Source organism: Equus przewalskii, chromosome 25 (assembly GCF_037783145.1).
Source record: "Equus przewalskii isolate Varuska chromosome 25, EquPr2, whole genome shotgun sequence".
Lineage (NCBI taxonomy): Eukaryota > Metazoa > Chordata > Mammalia > Perissodactyla > Equidae > Equus > Equus przewalskii.
The window spans coordinates 46,569,795-46,593,832 of NC_091855.1; the positions used below are offsets into that span (position 1 = coordinate 46,569,795).

At 62.8% G+C, this 24,038-nt stretch overlaps 1 long non-coding RNA gene across 1 annotated transcript in view; it reads left to right on the top strand.

Moving 5' to 3' along the window:
- The first annotated feature begins 839 nt into the window (after positions 1-839).
- Positions 840-24,038, top strand: part of LOC139079250 (uncharacterized) — a 67,944-nt gene continuing 44,745 nt past the window's right edge. The window contains exon 1 of the long non-coding RNA XR_011532689.1: positions 840-986. This is a non-coding gene — a long non-coding RNA (uncharacterized lncRNA). The remainder of the gene's footprint in view (positions 987-24,038) is intronic.

The window sequence follows — 24,038 nt, forward strand, 5'->3', positions numbered from 1 at the left end:
GACTGGAAAAGGAAACAGAGACAGTAAAGCATCTGCTGCCTCCTGGGCCACTTCAGGGCATGGCCACCAATTCAAAATGGCTCCAGGGGCACTGGCGGTCATGATGCCCCGTGTGGCCTGGCTTGGGTGTGGAGAGTTGGGTTCACCTTGTTGGGTGAGGAGATATAAGGGCTGGCCATGGGGAGGGGAGGGGGAGTGGAGGGAGATGCAGGGAGAGAAGTGAGGATATGAGGGGGATGGAGGGGAAAGGTGCAGGGTCGAGGGTCATGGGTGTTCAGGGAGTGAGCTGGAAAGAGAGGAGATGGAGACAAAGGTCGGATGCTGCAAACTCTGGAGGCAGAGCAGTGGATGCTGAGGGTCCCGAGTCTGGCCTGGGGGAGGTGACTGGGGGCAGAGAGGGAGGGTCTTGTGAGAGAGGCCGGGACCTGGGTGTCCCTGCAGGTGACAGACCAGAGAGGAGGAGAGTGACAACCCTCTGAGGTGGGGGCGGTGCTGGGAGGAGCAGGGGACAGCCTGTGAGTGCTGTGGTCACTCCCAGGGGCGCTCAGGTGTGCTGGGATGAGGAATGAGTGAATGAGGGAGTGAATGAATGGAGCACCATGACGTAGGGAGCGAGTGAAGAGATACATTGTTGCCTGGAGCAAAGGAATGGCGGAGCAACAGCACAGGGCTGTGCCAGCTCTGAAGGACTGAGAACCTGCAGGCCAGGGCGCAATGGGAGGGGAGGGGTAGGAACGAGGGGAGGGGCGTGCAGGCAGGAAGGGAGGCAGGAAGGGCTCTGTGGGTTTGGAGGCCCCGAGCTGGTGGAGCCTATCTGCTTCCTGTGTGCAGGGCGGTCTGGGGGGTGGTGGTGCCCTGTGGTGCCCTGGACGCTGCCAGGGAGCAGGCTGCCTGGGGCCTCGGCTGTCCTTCAGGCCCGCTGCCCACCTGTGACCGGGCTAGCCTGTTGGGACCCATAGGAAGAGCCATTGACAGGAAGGCACCTGGTGAGTGGCGCCGTGAGCCCCCAGCGTGGGGCCCCTGACCCTCCTGGAGACAGCCTGGTGATGGGTGGCAGGTGCAGGTTGGGGACGCGAGTGTGAATGCAGAGCTCCTGGCCCTGCTCTGAGCTGGGCTCGTGCTTTGGGAGTCCTGCTTTGGGCAAGGCCACCCTGGCTTCCTGCTGTAGCTGAGTCCCCAAAGCTGGGACAGAGGTCCGTGGGGACCCGAGGGGACTGTGTCATGGGGCTCATGGAGGACGTTGCCTGGATGACGGTCCCGCACGAGGGCAGAGCCGTGGGCTAGGCCGTAGGTGGGCTGCAGATGGAGGCTCCCCTTCCGTGCTGGTGTTCCCAGAGCCGCCTCAACTGGGGGCTCTGCTCCTGGAGACCTGTCAGCGGACCGTCACCTTGCGTGCTGGCCACCCGGCCGGGCTTTCTGAGCTCCAGCCCCACCGTGGTGCCCTCGAGTCTGCTCCCCAAGGGCTCGCACCCCTGCTAGCCCCAGGCGAGGGGCAGAGGACGGGGGCCTTGTGGTCCCAGTGATGCATGGGGCCAGCCAGGCTCTGGGGCTCCTGGATGTTGGGGACCCCGAGTGGGGTATCTGTTCTCTAGATGACATACATGAGGGGTCAGGCCTGCTGGTCCCTTGTCCCAGGGCCGTGGTGGCAGGAGTGGGACAACCAGCTTGAGGGCCAGCTCCGGTCAGGGGCCCCTTGACCACAGAGGAGGGTGAGGATGGGGCCCAGCCCCCACGGACTAGCCCAGTCCCTGTCCTCACCACAGAATGGGGACACTGAGGGCAGTCTGGGATAACCTGAGGACAGCGCCTGGCCTGGAGCTGGGCTCTGCTCGCTGACCTCTGGCCTGGACTTTCTGTGACCTCTGGCCTGGGCTGGGCCCCTGGAGCCCACAAGGACAGTTTTAGCCGTGGCTTCTCTCACGTTCCAACTATACGTACCATGATATGGGGCTGCTCAAAATTTCATAGTTGCGTCCTGGCCTCAGGGCCTTTGTGGGGAGGGGGGGACTGCTGGGTGGGGGGCTCCTGCTGGGGGTACTGGACCAGCAAGTGTGGTCTTTGTGGCAGGTTGGACGAGTGGCCTGAGGCACTGAGTTCCAGCCTGAGTGACACCCATGCCATCTCAGGCTGCACACAGACTATCAAGGACCCGGGGAGTTGTGGGGGCCCCACCTGGCTGCATCTCGGGGGATGTGTAGGCCCAGGAGCCCCATCAGGCTGTCAATGTCCACCAGAGAATGCAGGGCGAGGACATGGGGTCGTCTGCTGGCGGGGGTGGGATTCACACCTCAGATCTGGACTGCAGGCTCCCCTGCTGGTGGGCTGACCTTGCAGGGTTTCTGTCCTAAACAGTGTCACTGTGGGCCAACCGCTACCGTAGCACAGTGACACAAACCAGATCAGAAACCCCATGACGTGGTGGGGCTCAGTGCCCCTTGGATCTTGTCTGGCTCTGATGGAGGGGTGGGGGTCCCTCCACGCTGGACTCTTCCGCTGAGCTCCGGGGGCCCCCAGTGTGTGTGGCTCCTGCGGTGGCCTTCAGCCAGGTCCAGTGTGGGGACGAGCCCCGTGGGTGGGTGGGCTCTGGGGCAAAGCCAGTGGTTCCCACCTGCCTTGCAGCTAGAGAGGGTCCCTCCTGCTGGGTGTGGAGCCCGGCCGCCCCATCTCTGAGTCACAGTCTCAGCCGGGTCCGGTGGCCTGGCGTCCTGCTAGGCTGTGTGGTGGTCAGTCGGTCAGTGAGAGGGCTGTGGGAGGGGGCACCTCGGGGTCAGAGGAGCAGGGGGCTCAAGGAGAGGCCTCTGGGTTGGATCTGAGCCACTGTGGGGGTTGTTCCGCCCTGAGAGGGTTGCACGCGGTGTTTCCCCTATTTCTCTGTGGGAGCCCCCTCAGTGGAGCCTCCCCAGCAGTACCGTCTCCACCTGCCCTGCCGTGCGGGCCGGGTCCTGGGCCAGGGGGGCTGGGACTGGGGAGACAGGCCAGCACGGTGGGGTTGGCGGGAGGTGGGCCGGGTTCACGGAGCTCTTGGGGGTCAGCTCAGCAACAGAAGACGTTTGGGGCCGGAGCCACCACCATCCCTTCTCGGGCTCCCCCTGAGGTTCTGGTTGGTATTTGGGGGGCTGCCAGCCACGGTGGTAACCAGCACTGGAGTATCTCACCTCGACCCAGCCCCCGCCCCGCGGAGGGAGTCCTGGCGCATCCATATCCGCGCGCAGGGAAAGAGGAGGAGCAGCCTGACTGGGGCCCAGGGGACAGGGGCTCAGGATGGGGGGCTGTCCGGAGAGGATGAGCCAGCTGACCGTCCTCCACATCCACGGCCCAGGCCTGTCCTCTCGGCCTCTGGACAGGCTGTGGGCTGCCCTCCTGGGGCGGGAGGGAGGAGAGGGCCAGCTCTGGGCAGGAGGTGCAGACCCACCGACTATACTTTCCTGCCGGGAGTGCCAGCCGTGGACATTAGCGCGGAGGTGGGGGGGCTCCCCCTGCCTGCAGCATCCCTGGGTCTGCCTGGTGCTCTGCACGGCAGCCTTCCGTGAGGTCCAGCCTCCTACGACAGTTGCAGGATGGCAGGAGGGAGCGGGGCAGCGGGTTTTGAGCACAGGAGCTGTGGGAGCTGTACCCAGGACCCACAGTGTCAGAGACCCAGACAGTATGTCCCGTCTCTAGGGCCCAGGGGAGGACAAAACCCACAGCTGCCCACGCTGTCCGACTGGAGCCACGGTCCCTCTAGGATGCCTTGGTGAGGCCGGCATCGCCCTGGGCAGCTGAGCTGCAGGCATGGCTGGGAGATGGGCCTTAATCGAGGGGCCCCTGGGTTCCCTGAGGTCCTGTCCTGGCGGATGAGGCTCACATGCAGCTTCGTGGACAGGAGTCAGGCGTCTCCCTGAGTGGCCGCTGCACCTGGGCAGGTGGGGACCAGGGTCAGCTCAGGGCTCTGGGCTGTCCGCCTGGGCTCCCAGCCTCCTCCCTCGCTGGCTGTGTGGGCTGCTCCGTGCCTGTTTTCCCACTGTGGAGAGGGTGCTGATGGAGCCCCTCTGGGGAGGGCTGATGGGTGGACCAGGAGCTCAGCCCGGGGGCTTCTGTGCCCACTGTCCCTGGGGGTGCAGGGCAGGTGCAGGGCAGCCGCAGGGCCTGGGCTCCCTCCCATGTGAGGTGCGGGCTTTGAGCTTCTAGCCCCTCAATCTTTGCCTGTGGGTGCCCAGGCTCGTGCCCTCCTGGTTACCCCTCTGGCTGTGCTAGACACTACCTGTGCCCATAGCCTGTGATTTCAGTCTGGTCACTTAAAGCCAGTGGCCCTAAGGTCACTTCCCAAGCACAGACCTCCAGCTCTAGGGAGGGATACCAGGCCTGGGGTCAGGGAGCTGCCTGAAGGTGTGGCGATGCTGCGGGGTGCAGGTGGGCCCTTGTTGCTGCTCTGGGCAGCATCGCTAGTTGTGGAATCATGTAGACCACTGCCTGAGGCCCCTGACATGACCTAGGCCTGGTGCCTACAGGCGGGGCTGGCAGGACAGGGAGGGTCCAGGTGGCCAGTAGGACACGCCAAGGGCCACCAGGGCTGTGGAGGTGCCCGAGAGTTGCCCTGGGACCTGGACGCGTCCCCATTGCTGGGGGCCCATTGGAGGCTGGCCTTGGAGATTCAGCAGGGGCCACAGTCTGCAGCTCCTGGGGTGGGCCAGGAGGGGAGAGGCCATCTCAGGCTCCTGGGTGCACCATGCGCCTCTGTGCTCCTCGTCTGTGGACCCCAGGAGGAGGGTGTGAATGGAAGGAGCTTGGGCAGGCTGGATGCCAGGTATGAGTCTGAGAATGCAGGAATGGGCGACAGTGACACTGTGGGACAGGTCTGCTGTGCTGGCTGAGCTCAGGACTGCTGCCCCAGAGTGGACAGCGGCCTCAGGGGCCATGAGCTGGCCGGCGACAGCCTGACTGCCTGTGGGAGCCTGAGGTGGGCAAGCAGGGGCCTTGGGCTGGGCTGGGGGCCAGAGTGGGCATCTCTTCTCTGCTCTGATGTCCTGGGTGAGGGGTCCAAGGGGTGTTGGATGGGGCGGGCCGTCCTGTGGGACCCTGTGAGGCTACAGTGGGGCTGGGCTGCCCCGAGGGATCTCCAGGACCATGACTGCTGGGGTAGGGTGAGGGGTTTGCAAGCATTTCTGTCTGGATCAGAGGAGCAGGAGTGGGGCCGAGGGAGAAGGGAGGTCAGGGCTCCCAGACAGGCCCTGGGGGAGGGACAGTCCCCAATGCTCCTGCTCTCCTGTGGCCACCTGGGGGCTGCACTCTGGGCTTTCCAGAGCCGGTGCTGTGGCCTGACCCATCTGCCCTCTGGGAGGTCTGGGCTCCACTTTGTGCCAGTTCTGTGAGTCATGTGGGGGACATGGTGATGCCCCCAATCACGATCCCCGCCTTCTGTGGCCTGCAGTGCCTCCTAGGAAAGTATGCCCGGGAGGCCAACTGAAGCCCTGTGCTGGGAATGTGGCCCTGGGAACAAAAGCCTGGACGTGGGGAGGGGCACAGCATGTGGAGGGCAGGCCAGAGACCCCAAGATGACAAACAGAGGGTAGAACAGGGGTCAGTCACATGGCTAAGGTCAGGGATGAGGCCCTGGATAGTGTCCTATGCCTGGAACCTGGCCGGTGCCAAGGTCAGCGCAGCTCAGAGCACCCTGGCAGGGCTACTGGGTTGGGCAGGAGGAGGAGGGGGTCAGCTCCTCCAAGGGGCTTTCCCTGGAGAGAAACTCACTGTGGGTGGATAGCTAGCAGGGGGCACCTCCTGGCAATGACTGCAGGGAGACCCCCTGGAGCAGGAGCCTGTACAAGCCGGCTGCTGGGAGAGGCCCCTGGAATCCTCTCGAGCCAGGCCAGAAACAGACCCATCTGCCTGGGATCCACAGCCGACTGGGAGGCGGCCCACCCCCACTAACCCTCCCCAACCTCTCTCATTGGGCCAGCTCCTATGTAACTGAGCACAGGCCCAGCTCCAGCATCCACTCCTGTCAGCCTCCCTGAGGGCCTCTGTGGTCCTGTTGGGAGCTGACCTCTGATGGTTTGCCTGCTGCAGGCTGTGTCCTTCCTGATTCCTTTGGCTGGTGGTGTTGAGAGCAGGGCAGTTTCTGCCAGCCTGCCAGGCTCTGGCCGTGTGGCTGTGGGGTCAGTGTGGTCACCTCAGGGCCCTTTGAAGCCCCCAGCCATGGGTGAGGGCTGTGCCTGGACACAAGCACATGGGCTGAGTGGTTGGGAGCGGCCCTGGAGGCCAGGGGTCTGGGTTCTGAGTCTTGGGAGCTGCCCCTCCTGGCCTTGAGGCCCAGCGGGTCTCAGCAGGTTTTTGCTGCCGGGTCTGTCACTGTGGTTGTAGTATCCGTCATCGTAACACAGTAGGAAGATCTTTGACAAAAAGCCCTACTTGTGACAGGAAGGCCCCTCCCTGCTGGAGGCACCTGGCCCCTGATTGAAGGGGTGGGAGGAAACAAGCTTCCACGGGATTGGGTTAAGGGCCCGTGAGTGGCACCCCCGTGGTTTCAGGGAACAAGCAGAGCTGGCTTAGGGGGCTGCCCCAGAGATTGGCCCCGTCTTCTGTGAGTGCTCCCACACAGCCTCAGGGTCGGTGTCTGGATCTGGCCCGGGGAGGGTGTCCAATCCTGGAAGCTCCTCATGTCCGAGTGTGCAGTGGGGGTCCTCAGTGGGCTCCCCCCAGTATGTTGAGTTTGAGCCAGGAAAAGAGGGCTGCTCGGCTCTGGGGTGGACAGGCCAACTAGATGGATACCTGGGATGTGGGCACATGTGTCCACTCCTCCTTCTTGTGGGAACGTTTCCAAAATCGAATTCAATCAGCCACCCCTGAAGGGAAGCCACTCTTACCTTCCTAGTACCACAGGGCAGGACCCCAACCCACTTGGGACAATCCCTTGGGGAACGGGAGTTGAGGGGTGTTGGGTGCTGTGGGGTGTAGAGTTCGTGTGGTGTGGGCGATGTGGAGCTCGCAGTGGCGTGGAGAAAGGATGTTGTGGCCAGGTGGCCCAATGGCCACAGGCTGGGGGTAGTACCAGCTCATGGTGACCAGCCCCATCTTCGTATTGTCCCTTTCCAGCCTGGGGAACTCACAGGGTCCTTGCAGAGTTGAGACTCTGTGCCTTTCATCATGGCCCCTATGTGTCCCTAGGGAGAGAGCTTCCTGAGCTGCTGATGGGAGGCCAGTGGATGGTGTCCTTGGGGCGTCCCTGGTCTTGGGAGGGCCCACAGGGGTGTGAGGGAGGTCTGGCTGAGATCTGGGTGGCTTTGGGCTGTCGCTTTCATGGTCCCATGGACTTGGACAGGACCCTGTCAGTGGCGACATCTGCTATGTTGGGGAAGCGTGGGGGTCTGTGGGACGTCCCTGTGCCTGTCGCCCCAGGGGTTTTGGGCTTCTGCTGCACTGCTGAGTCACCCCACCGATGGGATGCAGCCTTGTTCAAAATATGGGAGATGGTATCACTGCCTCGTGAGGGCAGGGCTATGGCTTGGGTGGCTGGAACAGGTTTTTGATGGGCACTGTGACGCTGAGGTTGTAATAATCATGTCCAGAATAGTAATACCACAGTGACAATGACCCACCCTGAAACACCTCTAAGGGGTGGGGTTGGTGGGAAACCGGGGTGTTGAGGCTGACCTATGCAGGAAGGCAGAGCCCCAGGGAGGCTGTGGGTGGGATCAGCATGCGGGTGACCTGCTGGGAGCACGGGGAGACCCCTCCTGGCCAGTTCACGGCACACATGCCCAGCTCTGTTCTGTCTGTGTGGCCATGTCAGGCTGGCGTCTGTGCTCATTTAGGAGTCATCCCCACTGTGACAGCGTCTGGGTTGATAAATTGTCCCCAGACCATGGATGGGTCACCTTGGGGCCAGCAGGTGCTTTCCACCCAGGAGGCCAGAGGCGGCAGCAACCAGGTGTCATTATTCTTGATGCCCAAGCCTGGGATTAGGTCCAGATTGTGCTCCCGGTCCTGTGAGGGCAATGGAGAGAACAGCAGCAGCCTTGGAACCATCTGGACATGGACTTCCATCTCTGACTCTGGAGAGCACAGCCTCACTGGCCATCTCCTGTTCCCCTGGGGGGCTCTGTCCTGTCTGAAGCCTGCGAGGCATTCATGGCCGTGGTGACAGAAGAGCTCAGTGATTCTGCGGGAGGACCTGCTCCTCCCTGGATGCAGCTCCATCCTATCGGGTCCAGCAGGGCCTGAGGCAGGTGCAGGGGAGGAGGAACAGATGTGGGGGAGGACATGCAGGTGCAGGGGAGGAGGAGCAGGTGCAGGGGAGGAGGAGCAGGAGCAGGTGCAGGTGCAGGGGAGGAGGAGAAGGAGCAGGTGCAGGTGCAGGGGAGGAGGAACAGATGTGGGGGAGGAGATGCAGGTGCAGGGCAGGAGGAGCAGGGGCGGAGGTGCAGGTGCAGGGGAGAACAAGCAGGTGCAGGGGCGGAGGTGCAGGTGCAGGGGAGGAGGAGCAGGAGCAGGTGCAGGTCCAGGAGGAGCAGGGGCGGAGGTGCAGGTGCAGGGGAGGAGGAGCAGGAGCAGGTGCAGGGCAGGAGGAGCAGGGGCGGAGGTGCAGGTGCAGGGGAGAACGAGCAGGTGCAGGGGAGGAGGAGCAGGTGCAGGGTAGGCCCAGGTGCCTCTCCTGCCCGACTCCACATCCCCTCTGCTCTGCCTGTCTGGGGTCCCTGCTGGAGCATCCAGAGCCCCTGTGAGGTGACGTCTGCTGGGGCAGCACAGGGCCCTGCCTTCCTGAGCACACGTCCCTCCTGAGCCCTCGCAGCCCCAGGCCTGGAGCACTGCCGAGTCTGAGCCTCTTCAGCCCTCTCAGTGGCCTCTGGGCCTCGACTCCATGGTGATTGTGGGTGACTGACCCTCATCAGGCCCAGCATCTCTGGTTGGTTCAGGGGCGTCTGCCTCTGGAGCAGGGATGCTCGTCCATATCTAGTCCTCGCAGAACCAGCCTGAGCTTCCAGAGAGCACTGGCACCTGTCGGGGATGGGCGGGACAGGTTAGATGTTTGTTTTTCTAGACTTTCCCAGGGGATCCTGGAGCCAGAGGGCTGGGCTTTGCAGGAACACCTGCCCTGTTGGCCAATGTACCCGAGAGTCCTCAGGCGGGGGTCCGCGGCTTACCCAGATCCTGCCTCCGCTGTACCTCAGTGTCCCTGCTCACACCCATGCTGTGTCTTTGCTCTTCAGTCTCAGCGAGACCCTCCCTGGTATGCTGTCCTAACTCTCCTGGGTGGGGGGTGCTGAGCTGAGCCAGGGCCTAGCCCCACAGCGTGAGAAGCCACCGATCCAGGACCTGATGCCCTTCCCAGCACTGCCCAGCAAAATGTTTCAAAGATATATTAACATCAGATTTAAAAAGAATCTCATTGCTAAAGGGTGTCTGCATTTGGTGACAATGTGAGGGAACAAAGCACTGGGGGCCGCTCTCTGCTTCCCTCTGCTCTTCTCTCTCCCCCCGGGCCCTCCCCAGAGATCTCAGCCCCTCATGGTCTTCTGGGTCACTCCTGGGATTCCATGTCACAGCCCCTGTCCCCCTCCTCCTGTTCACCTCCTTATGGGGTGGTGGGAGGTCCCCTTGGCTTTTCTGGGTCTCTTTCTGTTACAGTCACTGAGCTGCCCTCTGACCCAAGGAGAGATTTCTGGTCAGGAGATGGGTGTGTTTGCACGGGGATGGACACGGTGGCCCTGGGGATGTGTGTCAGGTGGAGGTTTTGGACAGGGGATGTGTCACTGTGGGAGTACCAGGAACTACCACCATAGTAACTGTCACGGTGACACAGGCCCCCACAAAATCCTCCACCTGGCCCTGTGTCCTCTCCCCTTCACTGGCTCGGGCTGGCTCTGTGGGAACAGCCTGCATTTCCGGTGGTTTCTGCTCTGAACCTTGGGGTGAGTGGGGACGACCCGCCCGAGCCTCCGTGGGTCCAGTGGTGGCTCTGCACACAGCCTCCTGTGTTCGCTGGCTGGCAGCCCCGGGCACAGCCCTGTGTGGGAGGACGAGGAGCACCGGCTCCCGGAGCAGGGGGCCCTGGATGTCCTGCAGCCTGGGTGGTGGCCAGTTTGCCTGGCTCGGGGTTCTGGCTGTTTCTATTCTGTCCCAGGCCCTTCTCAGGAGCTGTCCCTGGTGTGGCCAGCGAGGGTCCACCTCCCCCGTCCCCATCTCGTCTCTGCTGGAATTTTCTGACGGGGCTGTTGTCCCACCCGCGAGGTTTCCTGTCAACAGGGGCCTGGGCTCGGCCGCCTGACTCCCGAGAGGCTTGCTCCCCCCCGACTTGGTGTCTGGTGTCTGAGCTCAGCTTCCTGGACACTCTTGTTCCCCGGCGCTGGGTGAGGGTGGACCTCCTCCCCAGAGACTCTCGTAGTCCCCCCAGCACCCCTGCCCAGTGAAGGCGCCCCTGTGCTCAGCTGGCCTCAACCTTCGTCCTGGGAGCCAAAGCCCGGACTGCCCACCGTCTGCAGCACCGCCCTCCTGAGGGGCAGGGGGTCCTGGAGCCGCTGCAGTGAGATCTGCTGGCCCAATGGCTCTGTATGCCCTTCGGGCAGGATTGCAGAGCCCCCAGTGTGCCTGGGGCCTGTGGTTGGTGAGCAGGCGGGTTGGGTCCACCCCACAGGGCCCGGGAAGTGGATGCCCCCATGAGTCAAGGCCCTGGCCTGCAGCCCTCCATCCTGTTGTGGGGACTGGTCTTAGTCTGAGTAGGGATGTTTGAGAAGGGCTCGGGGACGCCCGTTCCCACCTGGGATCAGAATAAGGTGGGGGCCGAGTTCACTGGGCCCTTGCCGTTCAGGTCAGTGATTTGCTCAGTGATCATCAGGGACCCTCACATTAGTCAAAGTGGTAGAAACAGAGTCATTGTCACTATTGACAGCAGGGACAGAGTGACTCCATCTAGGTTTGGACAGAATCATGGGCATTTTAGAGGGAGAGGGAGGGGCAGGGAGGGGCCAAGAGGGGCTCCGATGAGGACTCAGGAAGGGTGGTCCGTGTAGACCCCATGAGGCCGCCGTGTCCCCTGTTGGGCAATGAAGAGTCGGCTCCTGTCCTCACAGAGACAGGGGCCTGGGTCCCCATCCTTCCTGGTGGTTCTGTCTCTGAGGACTGGGTCCCAGCTCCTGTGAGGAGACGCTCCTGGGTTGTGGAGACACATGCCCCTCACATGGCAGAGGCAGGATTCTCAGTAAACGCTCTGAGGAAGGGGGTCGGGGATGAGTCTGGTGTCAATTTGAACAGAGGGCAAATTGTCCTGCAGCACTGCGCTGTCTCAGGCCGGCATCTAGGGGTCTGAGGTCTCTGTGGGAGGCAGGCTTGGGCTGACTGAAGCCATGCAGGGGTGCGGTGGTCTCTGGGTGCAGGGGTCTGGAAGGAGGCTCCCAGCCAGGCCTCTGGGGTCAGGGTGTGCACGCACACGCAGAGCACAGCTGTCACCTGAGGCCTTGGGTTCCAGCCGTCAAGGATCCGCGGCTCTTTGAGGGGGCGTTGCAGGAGGACCCAGCTGTGGGCAGGGCCTCAAAATCTTTTGCTGAGAGGCTCCCAGGGCTGAATGCAGGCAGCATCCACCCTCAATCATTTTGGGAAAAATTGGTTACCGGACGGATGACCACTCAAGTGAGCGTGTCACTGCAGTTGAAGCGTGACACACGTGTCCCTGCACTGGGGTCTCTGAGGCTGGCGCAGTTGCCACTGTGTTTCCAGGGCTGGGTGCCTGGTTAGGAGCTGGGTCCTCTGTGCGGGTTGGGCAGGAGGTGGAGGGGGGCCGGCTCCTCCGAGGGGCTTTCCCTGGAGAGAAACTCGCTGTGGGTGGATATCTAGCAGGAGGCACCTCCTGACAACGACCTCAGCGAGACCGCCTGGAGCAGGAGACTTTACAAGCCCGCTCCTGGGGGAGGCCCCTGGAGTCCTCTGGGGCCAGGCCAGGAAGGGACCCACCAGCCTGGGATCCATAGCCAACTGGGATGCATCCCACCCCCATGAGCCCTGCCCCGCCTCTGCCATCGGGCGCCCTTTGTGCAGCCGAGCACAGGCCCAGCTCTGACGTCTGCTCCTGGCAGCCTCCCTGAGGGCCTCTGGGGTCCTGTGGGTGCTGACTTCTGACAGTTTTCCGGGTGCAGGCTCTGCCCTTCCCGATACTTTGCTCAGTGGTGTTGAGAGCAGGGCGGTTTCTGCCAGCCTGCCAGGCTCTGGGTGTGAGGCTGTGCGTCAGCATGGTCACCTCAGAGCCCTTGGAGCCCCCAGCCATGGGTGAGGGCTGTGCCTGGACACAAGCCCGTGGGCTGAGTGGCTGAGAGTGACACTGGAGGCTGTTGGTCTGGGTTCTGAGCCTTGAGAGCCGCCCCTCCTGGCCTTGAGGCCCAGCGGGTCCCAGCAGGTTTTTGCTGCTGGGTCTGTCACTGTGGTAGTAAGCATAGCTGCTATAGCAGCACGATAGAAAAGTCCTTGACAAAAATTGCCGTGTGTGGCAGGAGGGCCCCTCCCTCCTGGAGGCCCTTGGGACCCGAGTGAACAGCTGTGCCAAGGCAAGCCTCCATGGTGCGGGCCAGGGGCCCTGGCAGGCACCCATATTCCTTTTAGGGTCTATGCAGAGCTGGGTGAGGAGGCTGCGGCAGAGCGTGGCCGCGTCTCCTGTGAGTGCGCCCACACAGATGTGGATCGGGGCCTGGATGTGGCCCAGGCAGGGCCTGAGGAGGGTGTGCAGTCCTGGAAGCTCCTCGTGTCTGAGTGTGCAGTGAGGGTCCTCGGTGGGCCTCCCGGCGTGTTGGGTGTGAACCAGGCCAAGAGGGTGGCTGGGCTGTGGGGTTGATGATCCAAGGAGATGGGTCCCGGGGACGCATGTGGGCTCAGGTGGCCACCCTTCTTCCTTGAACGTACACTTCAAAAATCAGATTGAATCAGCCTCCCCTGAAGGGGAGCCCCTCCCACCTTCCTCGAACCTCAGGTCAGGACCCCAACCTGCTTTGGGCAACGTTTGGGGAACTGGTGGTGAGGGGTGTTGGCTGCTGTGGGGTGTGGAGTTCATGTGGTGTGGGCGATGTGGAGCTCACAGTGGCATGGGGAAGGGGTGGTGTGACCAGGTGGCCCCATGGCCACAGGATGAGGGTAGTCCTAGCTCAGGGTGGCCAGCCCTTCCTTCATGTTGTCCCTGCCCAGCCAGGGGGACTCCCAGGTCCTCTCAGAGTGGGGTCTCTGTGGTTCCAGCCCTGGTCCCCACACGTCCCGAGGGAGAGCTTCACAAGCTGCTGGGACGCCAGCGGATGGCGTCCATGGGGCCCACCTGGTCTTGGGGGACCCAGCAAGTGTGCCCCTTGCAGGGAGGTCTGGCTGAGATTTGGTGGCTTTGATCCGTTGCTTTCATGGTCCCATGGACTTGGACAAGAACCTGGTGGTGGTGACATCTGTCGTGTTGGGGACGCTGGGGGCCGAGGGCCGCCCTGTGCCTGTCGCCCTAGCAGGTGTGTGTTCCGGCTGCACCACTGAGTCACTGTACCCATGGGATGCAGCCTCGCTCCACACCCTGGGTACGGCGTCACGGCCTCTTGAGGGCAGTGACAGGGTTTTAGATGGGCGCTGTGACACTGTGGTTGTAATAACGAAATGCAGAATAGTAATACCACGGTGACACAGACACACTCCCAAACCCCACTGAGGGACGGGGAAGGTGGAAACCCAGGATGTGCAGGCTGAGCCTTGCACGCAGGCAGAGCCCCAGGGAGGCTGTGGGAGGGCTCAGCATGCGGGTGTCCTGCTGGGAGCAGGGGGAGACCCCTTCCGGCCGGTGGACCACAGCCTCGCCCAGCTCTGTCCTGAGGCTCCGTGGCTGCGATGGGTGAGCGTCTGTGCCCATTGTGGAACCAGCCTCAGTGTGATGACCAATGGGTTGATAAACGGCCCCCACCCCCTGGATGGATCTCCTTGGGGCCAGAGGGTGAATGTTACCCAGGAGGCCAGAGGCGGCAGCGTGCAGGTGTCACTATTCTTTCTCTCGCTGACCCTGGGACTCTGTGTCCAGATTGTGCTCCTGGTCCTGTGAAGGCGACTGAGAGAACAGCTGCAGCCTTGGCCCCACGTGACACGGGCCTCTGGCTCTGCCTCGGGCCGAGTATGGCGTCAATGGCCATCTCCCTCGCCGGCCCCATGTGGGCTCTGTCCTGTCTAAAGCCTGCGTGGCCTTCCCCTCCGTGGCGACAGGAGAGCTCAGTGATTCTGCGGGAGGGCCTGGTCCTCCCTGGATGCAGCTCCATCCTATCGGGTCCAGCAGGGCCTGAGGCAGGTGCAGGGGAGGAGGAGCGGGTGCAGGGGAGGAGGAGTGGGTGCAGGGGAGGAGGAGCGGGTGCAGGGGAGGAGGAGCGGGTGCAGGGGAGGAGGTGCAGGTACAGGGGAGGAGGAGCAGGTGCCGGGGAGGAGGAGCAGCTGCAGGGGAGGAGGAGCGGGTGCAGGGGAGGAGGAGCGGGTGCAGGGGAGGAGGAGCAGGTGCCGGGGAGGAGGAGCAGGTGCCGGGGAGGAGGAGCGGCTGCAGGGGAGGAGGAGCGGGTGCAGGGGAGGAGGAGCGGGTGCAGGGGAGGAGGTGCAGGTGCAGGGGAGGAGGAGCCGGTGCAGGGGAGGAGGAGCAGGTGCAGGGGAGGAGGGGCAGCTGCGGAGGCCCAGGTGCCATCCAGCCTGACCCCACATCCCCTCCTCTCCACCTGTCTGGGGTCCCTGCTGGAGCATCCAGAGCCCCTGTGAGGTGACGTCTGCTGGGGCAGCACAGGGCCCTGCCTTCCTGAGCACACGTCCCTCCTGAGCCCTCGCGGCTCCAGGCCTGGAGCTCTGCGGGTTCTGAGTCTCTTTAGGCCCCTAAGTGGTCTCTGGGCCTCGAGTCCATGGTGACTTTAGGTGACTGATGCTCATCAGGCCCAGCAGCTCTGGTTTGTTCAGGGGTGTCTTCCTCTGGAGCAGGGACTCTCGTCTGTATCTAGTCCCCCACACAACCAGCCTGAGCTTCCAGGGAGCACTGGCACCTGTCAGGAATGCCCGGGGCAGATTAGATGTTTGTCCTTCTCAACCCTTCCCCAGGAGATCCTGAGCTGGAGGGCTGGCCTATTGTTAGGACCCGGCCCTGCCCCCCATGTCCCTGAGGGTCTTCAGGCCTTGGGAACGAATCTTCCCCAGAATTCTTCCTCCTGTGTACCTCCGTGTCCCTGCCGAGGTCCATGCTGTGTCGTTGCTCCTTGGTCTCAGCAGGCATCCCTGCCTCGAGGGCCCCTGGCCCACATCCCCTGAGTGGCAATGGCTGCGTCAAGCTTGGCCCTGCCATGAAGAGTGAAGCCACAGGTCCAGGACGTGGCGCCCTTCCCAGAACTGCCAGGTGAACTGTTTTAAAGACACATTAACCTCAGCTATCAAGGCATGAGTTTACAAATGAAGTGTCTGCATTTGGTGACAATGTGACACGACAAAGCACAGGGGGCCACTCTCCTTCCCTCTCTTTTCTCACACTCCCCCTGGGCCCTCCCCAGACACCTCAGCCCCTCATGGTCTTCTGGGTCCCTCCTGGGATTCCCTGTCACAGCCCTGTCCACCTGCCTCCTGTCCACCTCCCTATGGGGTGGTGGGAGGTCCCCTTGGCTTCTCTGGGTCTCCTTCAGTTACAGTCCCTGAGCTGCCCTCTGACCCTGGGAGAGATTTCTGGTCAGGAGTCGGGTGTGTGCACGGGGACGGACATGGTGGCCCCAGGGACCTGTGTCAGGCAGAGGTTTTTGGCAAGGGCTGTGTCACTGTGTGTAGTAGTAAGCACTACCATAACCATAGTCACGGTGACACAGGCCCCCACAAAATCCTCTGCCTGGCCCTGTGCCCTCTCCCCCTCCTGGCTCTGGCTGGCTCTGTGGGAACAGCCTGCGTTTCCGGTGGTTTCTGCTCTGAACCTCTGGGTGACTGGGGACCACCTGCCGGAGCCTGCGTGGGTCCAGGTGCGGCTCTGCACACGGCCTGCTGCGTTCGCTGGCTGGCAGCCCTGGGCACAGCCCTGTGTGGGAGGATGAGGAGCACCGGCTCCCAGCGCAGGGGGCCCTGGATCCACCGCAGCCCGTGTGGCGGGCGGCTTGCCCAGCTCGGGGTTCTGGCTGTTTTTGTTCTGCTCCGCGGGCCCCTCTCAGGAACGGTCCCTCGTGTGGCCAGCGAGGGTCCACCTCCCCCGCCGCCCTCTTGTCTCTGCTGGAATTTGCTGATGGGGCTGCTGTCCCACCCCCGAAGTTTCTAGTCGACAGCAGCCTGGGCTCAGCCACCTGCCTCCTGAGAGGCGACGCCCCCACCGTGAGCATGAGGAGACCCCATCTCCTCACTCTGCGCCCACCTGTTGGGGCTGCCCCCGCCCGCACAGGTATCTCCCTCTTCTGGGGTCTCTGAGCTGAGCTTCCTGGACACTCTCATTCCCCGGCTCCGAGTGAGCGTGGACCTCCTCCCAGACACTCTCACGACCCCGCCAGGGCCCATGCCTGCTGATGGCACCCGTGTTCTTGGTTGGTCTCAGCCTTCATCCTGGGAGCTGGAGCCAGGCCTGCCCACCGTCTGCAGTGCTGTCCTCCCGAGGGGCAGGGGGTTCCACAGCAGCTGCAGTGAGCTTTGGTGGCCGGACGGCTCTGTCTGCCCTTCCCACAGGATTGCAGGGCTTCTGATGTGCCCGCACCTTTGGGGAGTGAGTGGACAGGCAGAGACCACTCCATAGGCCCCATGAGGTGGATGACCAGGCGAGTCTTGTCCTGGGTTTGGAGCCTGGGAGCGGGCTGTGGGGACTGGGCTGAGCCTGGGGATATGTGGCCTGAGGGGCTCTGGGATGTTCTCTGCTCCTGGCAGCCTCCCTGAGGGCCTCTGGAGTCCTGTGGGTGCTGACTTCTGACAGTTTTCCAGGTGCAGGCTCTGCCCTTCCCTATCCTTTGCTCAGCGGTGTTCAGAGCAGGGCGGTTTCTGCCAGCCTGCCAGGCTGTGGACGTGAGGCTGTGGGTCAGCATGGTCACCTCAGAGCCCTTGGAAGCCCCCAGCCATGGGTGAGGGCTGTGCCTGGACACAAGCCCGTGGGCTGAGTGGCTGAGAGTGACACTGGAGGCTGTTGGTCTGGGTTCTGAGCCTTGAGAGCCGCCCCTCCTGGCCTTGAGGCCCAGCGTGTCCCAGCAGGTTTTTGCTGCTGGGTCTGTCACTGTGGTAGTAAGCATAGCTGCTATAGCAGCACGATAGAAAAGTCCTTGACAAAAATTGCCGTGTGTGGCAGGAGGGCCCCTCCCTCCTGGAGGCCCTTGGGACCCGAGTGAACAGCTGTGCCAAGGCAAGCCTCCATGGTGCGGGCCAGGGGCCCTGGCAGGCACCCATATTCCTTTTAGGGTCTATGCAGAGCTGGGTGAGGGGGCTGCGGCAGAGCGTGGCCGCGTCTCCTGTGAGTGCGCCCACACAGATGTGGATCGGGGCCTGGATGTGGCCCAGGCAGGGCCTGAGGAGGGTGTGCAGTCCTGGAAGCTCCTCGTGTCTGAGTGTGCAGTGAGGGTCCTCGGTGGGCCTCCCGGCGTGTTGGGTGTGAACCAGGCCAAGAGGGTGGCTGGGCTGTGGGGTTGATGATCCAAGGAGATGGGTCCCGGGGACGCATGTGGGCTCAGGTGGCCACCCTTCTTCCTTGAACGTACACTTCAAAAATCAGATTGAATCAGCCTCCCCTGAAGGGGAGCCCCTCCCACCTTCCTCGAACCTCAGGTCAGGACCCCAACCTGCTTTGGGCAACGTTTGGGGAACTGGTGGTGAGGGGTGTTGGCTGCTGTGGGGTGTGGAGTTCATGTGGTGTGGGCGATGTGGAGCTCACAGTGGCATGGGGAAGGGGTGGTGTGACCAGGTGGCCCCATGGCCACAGGATGAGGGTAGTCCTAGCTCAGGGTGGCCAGCCCTTCCTTCATGTTGTCCCTGCCCAGCCAGGGGGACTCCCAGGTCCTCTCAGAGTGGGGTCTCTGTGGTTCCAGCCCTGGTCCCCACACGTCCCGAGGGAGAGCTTCACAAGCTGCTGGGACGCCAGCGGATGGCGTCCATGGGGCCTGCCTGGTCTTGGGGGACCCAGCAAGTGTGCCCCTTGCAGGGAGGTCTGGCTGAGATTTGGTGGCTTTGGTCCGTTGCTTTCATGGTCCCATGGACTTGGACAGGCACCTGGTGGTGGTGACATCTGTCGTGTTGGGGACGCTGGGGGCCGAGGGCCGCCCTGTGCCTGTCGCCCTAGCAGGTGTGTGTTCCGGCTGCACCACTGAGTCACTGTACCCATGGGATGCAGCCTCGCTCCAAATCCTGGCGACGGCGTCACGGCCTCTTTTGATGGACGCTGTGATACTGTGGTTGTTATAACCATATTCAAAAGAGTAATACCAGGGTGACACAGACCCGCCCCCAATCCCCTCTGTGGGACGGGGTAGATGGGAACCTGGGATGTAGAGGCTGACCTGTGGACTCTGCCTCCTGTCACATCTCCTTATGGGGTGGCGGGGGTCTCCTTGGCTTCTCTGGGTCTCCTTCTGTTACAGTCACTGAGCTGCCCGCTGACCCCGGGAGAGATTTCTAGTCAGGAGTCGGGTGTGTGTGCACGGGGACGGACACGGTGGCCCCGGGGACCTGTGTCTGGCAGAGGTTTTGGGCAGGAGCTATGTCACTGTGTGTAGGAGTCACTAATACCATAGTAATCATCACGGTGACACAGGCCCCCACAAAATGCTCCACCTGGCCCTGTGTCCTCTCCTTTCACTGCCTCAGGCCGGCTCTGTGGGAACAGACTGCGTTTCCGGTGGTTTCTGCTCTGAACCTCGGGGTGAGGGGGGATGACCTGCCTGAGCCTCTGTGGGTCCAGGGGTGGCTCTGCACACGGCCTCCTGTGTTCGCTGGCTGGCAGCCCCAGGCACAGCCTGTGTGGGAGGACGAGGAGCACCGGCTCCCAGCGCAGGCGGCCCTGATTCCCTCGGCCTGTGTGGCAGTTGATTTGCTCGGCTTGGGGTTCTGACTATTTCTGTTCTGCTCTGGGCCCCTCTCTGGAGATTTTCCTGGTGTGGCCAGTGGGCGTTTGCCTCCACTCAACCCCACAGGTGTCTCCCTGGTCTGGGGTCTCTGTGCTCAGCTTCCTGGACACTTTGGTCTCCTGACTCCAGGTGAGTGTGCACCTCCTTGCCAGGGACCTTGCACCCCTCCTCCCCCTGGGCCCCTGCCCACCGAGGGCACCTGTGTGCTCAGCCAGCCTCAGTCTTCATCCTGGGATCCAGAGCCCGGGTTGCTCACTGTCTGCAGTGCTGCCCTCCTGAAGATCAGGGCTCCCAGAGCGGCTCCTGTGTGGTCTGCTGGCCGGACAGCTCCATCTATCTCTCCTTCCAACATGATCCCAGGGCTCCTGACAAGCCCGTGACCTTTGGGGAGACCAGTGGGCAAGCTGAGACCACCCCACGTGTCACACGAGGTGGATGCCCAGGCGAGTCTTTTCCTGGTTGTGGAGCCTGGATTCAGCTGTGGGGACAGGGCTTGGCCTGAGGGCATGTGGCCTGTGAGTGGCTCTGGGATGAACCCTGCCGCTCGGCATCCTTCTAGGGTGGGCTCTGAGTTCACTGGGCCCTTGTTGTCCAGGTCACATGTTCACTCAGTGACGGTCAAAGGCTTTCACATTAAAGTGATGGAAACAGACTCATTGTCACTATTGACAGCAGGGACAGGGTGACTCCATCTGGGTTTGCACAGGGTCACGGGCATTTTAGAGGGAGAGGGAGGGGCAGGGAGGGGCCGAGTGGGGCTCCAGTGAGGACTCAGGAAGGGTGGTCAGTGTAGACCCCATGAGGCCGCTGTGTCCCCTGTTGGGCAATGAAGAGTCGGCTCCTGTCCTCACAGAGACAGGGTCCTGCGGTCCTTATCCTTCCTGGTGGTTCTGTCTCTGAGGACTGGGTCCCAGCTCCTGTGAGGAGACGCTCCTGGTGGCAGGGGAGGAGGAGAAGGGGTGGTGTGACCAGGTGGCCCAATGACCACAGGTTGGGGGTTGTTCTAGCTCAGGGTGACCAGCCCCACCATCACATTGTCCCCGTCCAGCCTGAGGGACTCACAGGTCCTTCCCGAATGGCGCCTCTGTGCCTTCCAGCCCTGGTCCCCACACGTCCCAAGGGCAAGCTTCACAAGCTGCTGGCTTGACTCCTCCTTGTCTTGGGAGGGCCCACAGGGGTTTGAGGGAGGTGTGGCTGAGATCTGGGCAGCTTTGGCCAGTTGTTTTCATGGTCCCGTGGCCTTGGACGGGAACCTGGCAGTGACGACATCTGCTGTGTCTGGGAATTGAGGGGCTGTGCCTGTCGCTCCAATGGGTGTGGGTTTTGGCTGCACTGCTGTGGGAGTCACCGTACCCATGGGATGTGGCCCTCTTCAAAATCCTGGGGATGGCACCACTGCCTCTTGAGGGTAGTGATGGGGTTTTAGATGGGCGCTGTGACACTGTGGTTGTAATAATCATATGCAGAATAGTAATACCACAGTGGCACAGACACGCCCCAAAACCCCACTCAGGGATGGGGAAGGTGGAAACCCAGAATGTTGAGGCTGAGCTGTGCACGCAGGCAGAGCCCCAGGGAGGCTGTGGGAGGGCTCAGCATGCGGGTGTCCTGTTGAGAGCACAGGAAGAACCCTCCCGGCCGGTGGACCACAGCCACGCCCAGCTCTGGCCTGAGGCTCCGTGGCTGCAATGAGTGGGCATCTGTGCCCATTGTGGAACCAACATCAGTGTGATGCCCTATGGGTTGATAAATGACCCCCACGCCCTGGATGGATCTCCTTGGGGCCAGAGGGTGAATTTTACCCAGGAGACCAGAGGTGGCAGAGTGAAGGGGTCATTATTGTTCCTGCCACTGACCCTGGGACTCTCAGCCTGGACTGTGCTCCAGGTCCTGTGAGGGCAACTGAGAGAAGGCAGCAGCCTTGGCCCCACCTGGATACGGGCCTCTGGCTCTGACTTGGGCTGCGTGCGGCCTCACTGGCCATCTTCCTCGCCATCCCCCTGTGGGCTCTGTCCTGTCTAAAGCCTGCGTGGCTTTCACTGCTGTGGTGACGGGAGAGCTCATTGATTCTCTGGGAGGGCCTGCTCCTCCCTGGATGCAACTCAGTCCTATCGGTTCCAGCAGGGCCTGAGGCAGGTGCAGGGCAGGAGGATCAGGGACAGGTGAGGAGGAGCAGGTGCAGGGGAGGAGGAGCGGGTGCAGGGGAGGAGGAGCGGGTGCAGGGGAGGAGGAGCGGGTGCAGGGGAGGAGGAGCGGGTGCAGGGGAGGTGGAGCGGGTGCAGGGGAGGAGGAGCGGGTGCAGGGGAGGTGGAGCGGTGCAGGGGAGGAGGAGCGGGTGCAGGGGAGGAGGAGCGGGTGCAGGGGAGGAGGAGCCGGTGCAGGGGAGGAGGAGCAGGTGCAGGGGAGGAGGAGCAGGTGCAGGGGAGGAGGTGCAGGTGCAGGGGAGGAGGAGCAGGTGCAGGGGAGGAGGAGCGGGTGCAGGGGAGGAGGAGCGGGTGTAGGGGAGGAGGAGCAGGTGCAGGGGAGGAGGAGCAGGTGCAGGGGAGGAGGAGCCGGTGCAGGGGAGGAGGAGCAGGTGCAGGGGAGGAGGAGCTGGTGCAGGGGAGGAGGAGCAGGTGCAGGGGAGGAGGAGCGGGTGCAGGGGAGGAGGAGCAGGTGCAGGGGAGGAGGAGCAGGTGCAGGGGAGGAGGAGCGGGTGCAGGGGAGGAGGAGCAGGTACAGGGGAGGAGGAGCAGGTGCAGGGGAGGAGGAGCGGGTGCAGGGGAGGAGGAGCGGGTGCAGGGGAGGAGGTGCAGGTGCAGGGGAGGAGGAGCAGGTGCAGGGGAGGAGGAGCAGGTGCAGGGGAGGAGGAGCAGCTGTGTGGAGGTCCAAGTGCCTCCCCTGCCAGACCCCCCATCCCCTCCTCTCCGCCTGTCTGGGGTCCCTGCTGGAGCATCCAGAGCCCCTGTGAGGTGACGTTTGCCGGGGCAACAACACAGGGCCCTGCCCTCCCGACACATGTCCCTCCTGAGCCCTCGCGGCTCCAGGCCTGGAGCTCACCTGAGTCTGAGCCTCTTCAGGCCCCTCAGTGTCCTCTGGGCCTCGAGTCCATGGTGACTGTGGGTGACCGACCCTCATGAGGCCCAGCAGCTCTAGTTTGTTCTGAGGCGTCTTCTTCTGGAGCAGGGATGCTGGTTCGTATCGCATCTCCCCTCAGAAACCCCTGGAGCTTCTAGAGAGTTCTGGCACCTGTTGGGGATGCCCCGGCCAGTGTTGGTGTTTGCTTTTCTCAACTTCCCAAGGAGATCCTGAGCTGGAGGGCTGGCCCTTTGCATGACCCCTGCCCTGCCCCCCATGTCCCTGATGGTTGTCACCCCTTGGGAATGAATCTTCCCCAGAATTCTGCCTCCTGTGTACCTCAGTGTCCCTGCCCAGCTCCATGCTGTGTCGTTCCTCCTTAGTCTCAGCACGCGTCCCTGCCCCCAGACACTGGCCCACGTCCCCTGAGTGAAATGGCTGTGTCAAGCCTGGCCCTGCCATGAAGAGAGTGAAGCCACAGGTCCAGGACGTGGCGCCCTTCCCAGAACTGCCAGGTGAACTGTTTTAAAGACACATTTACCTCAGCTATCAAGGCATGAGTTTACAAATGTAGTGTCTGCACGTGGTGACAAGGTGAGGGGACAAAGCATGGGGGGGGTCACTCTCCTTCCCTCTGCTCTCCCCATGCCCCCCTGGACCCTCCCCAGAGATCTCAGCCCCTCATGGTCCTCTGGGTCCCTCCTGGGATTCCCTGTCACAGCCCTGTCCCCCTGCCTCCTGTCCACCTCCTCATGGGGCGGCTGGGGGTCCCCTTGGCTTCTCTGGGTCTCCTTCAGTTACAGTCACTGAGCTGCCCTCCGACCCCGGGAGAGATTTCTGGTCATGAGTTGGGAGTGTTTGCACGGGGACGGACACGGTGGCCCTGGGGACTTGTGTCGGGCGGAAGTTTTGGATGGGGACTGTGTCACTGTGTGTAGTATAAGTAACTACCAGCATAGGAACCGTCACGGTGACACAGGCCCTCACAAAATCCTCCGCCAGGCCCTGCACGCTCTCCCTTCTGTTGGCTCAGCTGGCTCTGTGGGAACAGCCTGTGTTTCCGGTGGTTTCTGCTCTGAACCTCGGGGTGACTGAGGACGACCGTCGGAGCCTCCGTGGGTCCATGGGCGGCTCTGCACACGGCCTCCTGTGTTCGCTGGCTGGCAGCCCCAGGCACAGCCTGTGTGGGAGGACGAGGAGCGCCGGCTCCCGGCGCAGGCGGCCCTGGATACCCCGCAGCACGTGTGGAGGCCGGTTTGCCCGGCTTGGGGTTCTGGCTGTTTCTGTTCTGCTCTCCAGGCCCCTCTCAGGAGCTGTCCCCGGTGTGGGCAGCGAGGGTCCACCTCCCCTGCCCCCATCTCGTCTCTGCTGGACTTTGCTGACGAGGCTTCTGTCCCACCCGCAAGTTTTCCCATTGACAGGGGCCTGGGCTCTGCTACCTGACTCCCGAGAGGCTGGCTCCCCACAGTGGGCACAAGGAGACCCCATCTCCTCTCTCCTCTCCTGACTCATAGGGTCGCACCTGGCCGTACAGGCGTCTCACTGGTCTGGGGTCTCTGAGCTCAGCTTCCTGGACACTCTAGTTCCCTGGCTCTGGGTGAGCGTGGACCTCCTCCCCAGAGACTCTCACAGCACCCCCAGGGCCCCTGCCCGCTGAGGGCGCCCGTATGCTCAGCCGGCCTCAGCCTTCATCTTGGAAGCTGGAGCCCGGGCTGTTTGGCTTCTGCAAAGCTGCCCTCCAGAGGGGCAGGGGGTCCCAAAGCAGCTATGGTGAGGTCTGCTGGCTGGACGGCTGTGTCTGCACTTCCTACAGGATTCTCAGTCTCGCATTGTACCCGGGGCCATCGGTGGGTGAACAGGCGGGCTGGGCCCTCCCACAGGACCAGGGAGGTGGGCGCTGAGTGAATCCGGGCCCTGACCTGCAGCCCTCAACCTGTCTGTGGATACTGTTCTTGGTCTGAGTAGGGATGGCCTGTGAGG